At 38.1% G+C, this 7,932-nt stretch overlaps 1 long non-coding RNA gene across 1 annotated transcript; it reads left to right on the top strand.

Annotated features, from left to right (window-relative positions):
* The first annotated feature begins 637 nt into the window (after positions 1 to 637).
* LOC26529433 lies at positions 638 to 1,537 on the top strand. Its single transcript, XR_001450535.3, has 3 exons — positions 638 to 775; positions 945 to 1,043; positions 1,439 to 1,537. It is a non-coding gene; the product is annotated as an uncharacterized LOC26529433 (long non-coding RNA).
* The last annotated feature ends 6,395 nt before the right edge of the window (positions 1,538 to 7,932 follow it).

The following is a 7,932-nucleotide window of genomic DNA, read 5'->3' as shown; positions in this document are numbered from 1 at the left end:
TAAAAATTATACTAGATACTCGATCGGGTCGTTCTGGTACTATCTCTTGGTCAATTGCATTTGGATTACTCCGAATATTAAATGGTCGAGCTCTAACACTATTTTCCAGAATTCTTCGCGGAGCAACTGAGTGTGGTGGAAAGTCCCACTCTAATTGAGGTTCATCAGAGGATTCCGCACGAACTCCCGTGATGCTTAAATTTCTCATGGCGTTACGAATTTCCTCGGTAATTACCGATGCCATATAAACTCGATATGTTTCTAATGAATTGGAAATAAGTTGTTGAATGCTTTCTTCTAACCCTACTGGTGGCTGGCTTGCAATTGAATTTCGTGGTTGTTCATGTCGAGGTAGTCCCACAGTTCTTGGATTCTGGTTTGGATTGGCACGAGTATTTGCTCGTGTGTTTGGTCTTTTTATACCATACACCCATAGGGTGAAATGGTGTATTAAAGTCGACAAAATGTATGTAACAGGCAGAAGTAAGCATCTCCGACCCCACAAAGTATATATATTCTTGATCAGGATCAACAACCGAGTCGATCTAGCCATGTCCGTCTGTCCGTATGAACACCTAGATCTCGGAGACTGTAAGAGCTAGAGCCACCAAATTTGGTATGTAGACTCGTGTGTTATGGACCTGCTAGATGAAAAAAACAATATTCTCAGCCTGGTCCCGCGTATATCGATAGGGGCTCACTCCGGCTAGCTATCGGAAAAGAAGGTCGTGAGTTACGATAACCCATCCCCAATACGCGCAACAATAAACATCAGGTAATTGACGAACAGATGACCATCAATACCCCTTCGTCTGAAGGAATCCCGACACAGTTCGAGGATCACTTCAGACACCACTCCACTGGACAACACTTACGATACTCAACTTACACCAAACATAAATCTTTAACAAACTCACTAATAAATTATTCTTACCCCCTTACAGGAATGATGTCGTCGCCGCCGCTTCATGTGAACCGGACCTCCTCTTCCGGATTATCGAGGTCGAACGGGCCCTCCCTTTCCTTCGTGGCATGTCGATGAGGTATGCCACCCCATATATATTACCATCGTTACCTATAACACATCACCATCACCAATCATCTACTCCTCCTGGAGTCGTCGTGCTCCTTTCCTCCCATTTCCCCCCTTTTAGGAAAACGCTCAGCAATTCATTTTTTTGTTTTTCATTACTCTTAATTATTATTAACACACGTATTTATTAACCTTATCTTGCCCTGGTGTATATTTGAGCAGGTGTCTGCAACAGATTACATTATATTTCTCTTTTTTTTTATTTTTCTTACGTAAAATCAAGATGAATTCCCTTCCCGATTCCCACCTACCTATCAGAGCTCTTTTAGGGGGGCAAGATCGAAAGAAAAATTATCCCTTCTATTGGTATTCTTTTCACCTTTTTTCTTTTCTTTCTTCTTTCAGGTATCCACTGTCAAAACCACACCAAGGGTCGTGGACAACATGGATCTTAGGAATAATGAAATTTACAAAAAAAGGAATGTGCACGTGGGCAACAAACAGGAGAAAATAAATATTTAACGCTAAACAAAATAATAATTAAGGAATTGAATAAATAGATAGATATATAAGGGATTAAATAAATATACGAGGGGATAAATAAATAAATAATTAAACTAGTAAATTAAATAAATGAATAAATTAATAAAATTTACATATATAAAAAAAAGGACTACACGATTAATATCTTGTCTTTTTCCAGCCAGGTGGAATTCGCCAATGATTTGGGGGTTTTTGGAGCCGTCCGCACCCAAAATTGATGGGGATGAGTGCCACAACCTTTTTCTCCCCCAATCAGCCAAAACTTTGTTGCTCTTATGCTGGGCGATGGGTGAACCCAAAAAAATGTCTGGCTTGGAATCTCCCCCTTTCGACATCCCTCTCTTGACTTTATCTTTGGGCCCAGTTGGCCGACGGGACCGAGTATGTCGTTCGGGGACAGGTACAAATAAAATTTCTTATTTTTTTATTTTATTTTATTTTTTTATTTTTTTGAACGTGGACAGGGGCTGCGGGTGCTCCTGCGCAGCTCGATGTAACCGGCCTAATTTGGCCTAATTACAAAAATTTGTCACAAAAAAAAAATACACAAATTTTCTGTGTGGCTCCTTTAGCCAAACATGAATTTCTCGGCTTGATGGACGGAGCTGTTTTTCTTTAAATTTCAAGGATATATTCACAATTTTTTATGCCACATTGTTACGATATTTAAACTTCACTTCTCTCTCCTTGTTTTTTTTTTTTCCCCCTTTTTTTTTTTTTTTTTTTGTCAACCTCCGCACCTCACTGTCCACGTTAAACTGATTTTAACCTTTTTAACCTTCTAGAATCAGACGACTCATCGCCTGATCTTACGGTTTGTTCCTTAGACCCGAGCCTGGGTCAACAGCCCTTTGACCGCTGGACGACTTTCAAATTCAGAAAAAAATCCCTTTATAAATCTGATCTACCCAACACTAGATCCCCCACTATTCCCCGACTCGCCCACTATTTTCTGCCCCTATTATCGCTATCGATAGAGTTCTACCGATAGCCTCAGAGCTGGCCATAACACGTGTAGTATGTAGAGTGATCAAGTTTATTTCAAATTTTTGCCACGCCTCTTTCCGCCCCCGCAATTTAAAAAAAGCGTTTATCTCAAAAACTATTCCAGCTAGAGACACCATATTTGGTATGTATTTGCTTGGTAAATGCACATATTTTGTACGTATAAAAATTTTGCCACGCCCTTTTCCGCCCCCGTAATTTGAAAAACTTGATTATCTCCCGTATTTTTTTACCTTATGCAATCAAATTTGGCACACTTAAATTTAATACTAATCTCTAGCAAAATACCAAATTTGATCAAAATCGGACAAAAAACAGTCGAGTTATGCATATAAACGTTTTTCCATAAGGCCGGAGTTGGCCGTTGGCTGGTGGGGGCGCTAGGGTGCTCGTATGATTGAGTGAGCGAGATACTAAGATATGCTTGTAAGAAGCATGTGAAAATGCATTTGTTTAATAAAGTTGAAATATTTGCTTTACTGGTGTATGGTATACCCAAGTCGGCGAGACGACTTACTTACTTCATTGGTATTGCTCCTGAGGCTGCAGAGTTGTCGGCTCCAAGAGAAGCTCGTGAAGGTTCAACATTAGTAGTCAATCTATCATCGCTAACTAATAGACTTTTCAAACAAGGTTGCCTACAATTTGGACATGATTCATTGGTCTCGAGACAAATCTTGAGACAATGTTTATGAAACGTGTGCCGATGTGGTCTCTACAATCTCTGTCTGTCCACTGGTATCATTGCAAATTACGCATACGAGTGCTTTTTCACTTGGCATAGCAGAAGCCAAGTTGTCTATATTTCGTCTTACGGCCATACTTTACAAACTAAAACTTTTTTTTTTTTTTTAACGTTTAATATATCTGGTTAGAGATTGCGACCTATTGAAATTTAAATTGAATTTAAACCGGCTCGAGGTCAATCTTACAAAAGAAGATTATTTCAAAGGTAACACACAAAAAGGTGAGCAGGTTGTCTGTATAGCTATTTCAAGAACTACCAAGTTCTATCATCAGCAGACTTTGCTAAAGAACTCCAGAATTGCAATAGCCATACCATGTCTTCAACGCTAAAACTAGTTGGGAATTACATTGCCAACTAAATGAAGCGAAAAAAGCTGGCGAAGCCTACAATACCGAAGACCACCTTTTGTGCATTACCCTTAGGCGCTATGAAATATTAGTGTAAGAGCTTCGCCCTTAACAAACTAAATTCAAGACCTGTTTCTTTTTATACACGGTATATTGTACCATATAGAAAAAGGGGTTTTTTTGGAATAAAATTCCAAAAATAACGGCGTGCCTTCCGTTAGTGTTATCTGGTTAGAGATTGCGACCTATTGAAATTTAAATTGAATTTAAACCGGCTCGAGGTCAATCTTACAAAAGAAGATTATTTCAAAGGTAACACACAAAAAGGTGAGCAGGTTGTCTGTATAGCTATTTCAAGAACTACCAAGTTCTATCATCAGCAGACTTTGCTAAAGAACTCCAGAATTGCAATAGCCATACCATGTCTTCAACGCTAAAACTAGTTGGGAATTACATTGCCAACTAAATGAAGCGAAAAAAGCTGGCGAAGCCTACAATACCGAAGACCACCTTTTGTGCATTACCCTTAGGCGCTATGAAATATTAGTGTAAGAGCTTCGCCCTTAACAAACTAAATTCAAGACCTGTTTCTTTTTATACACGGTATATTGTACCATATAGAAAAAGGGGTTTTTTTGGAATAAAATTCCAAAAATAACGGCGTGCCTTCCGTTAGTGTTATCTGGTTAGAGATTGCGACCTATTGAAATTTAAATTGAATTTAAACCGGCTCGAGGTCAATCTTACAAAAGAAGATTATTTCAAAGGTAACACACAAAAAGGTGAGCAGGTTGTCTGTATAGCTATTTCAAGAACTACCAAGTTCTATCATCAGCAGACTTTGCTAAAGAACTCCAGAATTGCAATAGCCATACCATGTCTTCAACGCTAAAACTAGTTGGGAATTACATTGCCAACTAAATGAAGCGAAAAAAGCTGGCGAAGCCTACAATACCGAAGACCACCTTTTGTGCATTACCCTTAGGCGCTATGAAATATTAGTGTAAGAGCTTCGCCCTTAACAAACTAAATTCAAGACCTGTTTCTTTTTATACACGGTATATTGTACCATATAGAAAAAGGGGTTTTTTTGGAATAAAATTCCAAAAATAACGGCGTGCCTTCCGTTAGTGTTATCTGGTTAGAGATTGCGACCTATTGAAATTTAAATTGAATTTAAACCGGCTCGAGGTCAATCTTACAAAAGAAGATTATTTCAAAGGTAACACACAAAAAGGTGAGCAGGTTGTCTGTATAGCTATTTCAAGAACTACCAAGTTCTATCATCAGCAGACTTTGCTAAAGAACTCCAGAATTGCAATAGCCATACCATGTCTTCAACGCTAAAACTAGTTGGGAATTACATTGCCAACTAAATGAAGCGAAAAAAGCTGGCGAAGCCTACAATACCGAAGACCACCTTTTGTGCATTACCCTTAGGCGCTATGAAATATTAGTGTAAGAGCTTCGCCCTTAACAAACTAAATTCAAGACCTGTTTCTTTTTATACACGGTATATTGTACCATATAGAAAAAGGGGTTTTTTTGGAATAAAATTCCAAAAATAACGGCGTGCCTTCCGTTAGTGTTATCTGGTTAGAGATTGCGACCTATTGAAATTTAAATTGAATTTAAACCGGCTCGAGGTCAATCTTACAAAAGAAGATTATTTCAAAGGTAACACACAAAAAGGTGAGCAGGTTGTCTGTATAGCTATTTCAAGAACTACCAAGTTCTATCATCAGCAGACTTTGCTAAAGAACTCCAGAATTGCAATAGCCATACCATGTCTTCAACGCTAAAACTAGTTGGGAATTACATTGCCAACTAAATGAAGCGAAAAAAGCTGGCGAAGCCTACAATACCGAAGACCACCTTTTGTGCATTACCCTTAGGCGCTATGAAATATTAGTGTAAGAGCTTCGCCCTTAACAAACTAAATTCAAGACCTGTTTCTTTTTATACACGGTATATTGTACCATATAGAAAAAGGGGTTTTTTTGGAATAAAATTCCAAAAATAACGGCGTGCCTTCCGTTAGTGTTATCTGGTTAGAGATTGCGACCTATTGAAATTTAAATTGAATTTAAACCGGCTCGAGGTCAATCTTACAAAAGAAGATTATTTCAAAGGTAACACACAAAAAGGTGAGCAGGTTGTCTGTATAGCTATTTCAAGAACTACCAAGTTCTATCATCAGCAGACTTTGCTAAAGAACTCCAGAATTGCAATAGCCATACCATGTCTTCAACGCTAAAACTAGTTGGGAATTACATTGCCAACTAAATGAAGCGAAAAAAGCTGGCGAAGCCTACAATACCGAAGACCACCTTTTGTGCATTACCCTTAGGCGCTATGAAATATTAGTGTAAGAGCTTCGCCCTTAACAAACTAAATTCAAGACCTGTTTCTTTTTATACACGGTATATTGTACCATATAGAAAAAGGGGTTTTTTTGGAATAAAATTCCAAAAATAACGGCGTGCCTTCCGTTAGTGTTATCTGGTTAGAGATTGCGACCTATTGAAATTTAAATTGAATTTAAACCGGCTCGAGGTCAATCTTACAAAAGAAGATTATTTCAAAGGTAACACACAAAAAGGTGAGCAGGTTGTCTGTATAGCTATTTCAAGAACTACCAAGTTCTATCATCAGCAGACTTTGCTAAAGAACTCCAGAATTGCAATAGCCATACCATGTCTTCAACGCTAAAACTAGTTGGGAATTACATTGCCAACTAAATGAAGCGAAAAAAGCTGGCGAAGCCTACAATACCGAAGACCACCTTTTGTGCATTACCCTTAGGCGCTATGAAATATTAGTGTAAGAGCTTCGCCCTTAACAAACTAAATTCAAGACCTGTTTCTTTTTATACACGGTATATTGTACCATATAGAAAAAGGGGTTTTTTTGGAATAAAATTCCAAAAATAACGGCGTGCCTTCCGTTAGTGTTATCTGGTTAGAGATTGCGACCTATTGAAATTTAAATTGAATTTAAACCGGCTCGAGGTCAATCTTACAAAAGAAGATTATTTCAAAGGTAACACACAAAAAGGTGAGCAGGTTGTCTGTATAGCTATTTCAAGAACTACCAAGTTCTATCATCAGCAGACTTTGCTAAAGAACTCCAGAATTGCAATAGCCATACCATGTCTTCAACGCTAAAACTAGTTGGGAATTACATTGCCAACTAAATGAAGCGAAAAAAGCTGGCGAAGCCTACAATACCGAAGACCACCTTTTGTGCATTACCCTTAGGCGCTATGAAATATTAGTGTAAGAGCTTCGCCCTTAACAAACTAAATTCAAGACCTGTTTCTTTTTATACACGGTATATTGTACCATATAGAAAAAGGGGTTTTTTTGGAATAAAATTCCAAAAATAACGGCGTGCCTTCCGTTAGTGTTATCTGGTTAGAGATTGCGACCTATTGAAATTTAAATTGAATTTAAACCGGCTCGAGGTCAATCTTACAAAAGAAGATTATTTCAAAGGTAACATACAAAAAGGTGAGCAGGTTGTCTGTATAGCTATTTCAAGAACTACCAAGTTCTATCATCAGCAGACTTTGCTAAAGAACTCCAGAATTGCAATAGCCATACCATGTCTTCAACGCTAAAACTAGTTGGGAATTACATTGCCAACTAAATGAAGCGAAAAAAGCTGGCGAAGCCTACAATACCGAAGACCACCTTTTGTGCATTACCCTTAGGCGCTATGAAATATTAGTGTAAGAGCTTCGCCCTTAACAAACTAAATTCAAGACCTGTTTCTTTTTATACACGGTATATTGTACCATATAGAAAAAGGGGTTTTTTTGGAATAAAATTCCAAAAATAACGGCGTGCCTTCCGTTAGTGTTATCTGGTTAGAGATTGCGACCTATTGAAATTTAAATTGAATTTAAACCGGCTCGAGGTCAATCTTACAAAAGAAGATTATTTCAAAGGTAACACACAAAAAGGTGAGCAGGTTGTCTGTATAGCTATTTCAAGAACTACCAAGTTCTATCATCAGCAGACTTTGCTAAAGAACTCCAGAATTGCAATAGCCATACCATGTCTTCAACGCTAAAACTAGTTGGGAATTACATTGCCAACTAAATGAAGCGAAAAAAGCTGGCGAAGCCTACAATACCGAAGACCACCTTTTGTGCATTACCCTTAGGCGCTATGAAATATTAGTGTAAGAGCTTCGCCCTTAACAAACTAAATTCAAGACCTGTTTCTTTTTATACACGGTATATTGTACCA

This window comes from Drosophila willistoni, unplaced genomic scaffold (genome assembly GCF_018902025.1).
Source record: "Drosophila willistoni isolate 14030-0811.24 unplaced genomic scaffold, UCI_dwil_1.1 Seg526, whole genome shotgun sequence".
NCBI lineage: Eukaryota > Metazoa > Arthropoda > Insecta > Diptera > Drosophilidae > Drosophila > Drosophila willistoni.
Note: the sequence above shows the minus strand (reverse complement) of the source record. Positions and strands in the feature narration are given on the sequence as shown.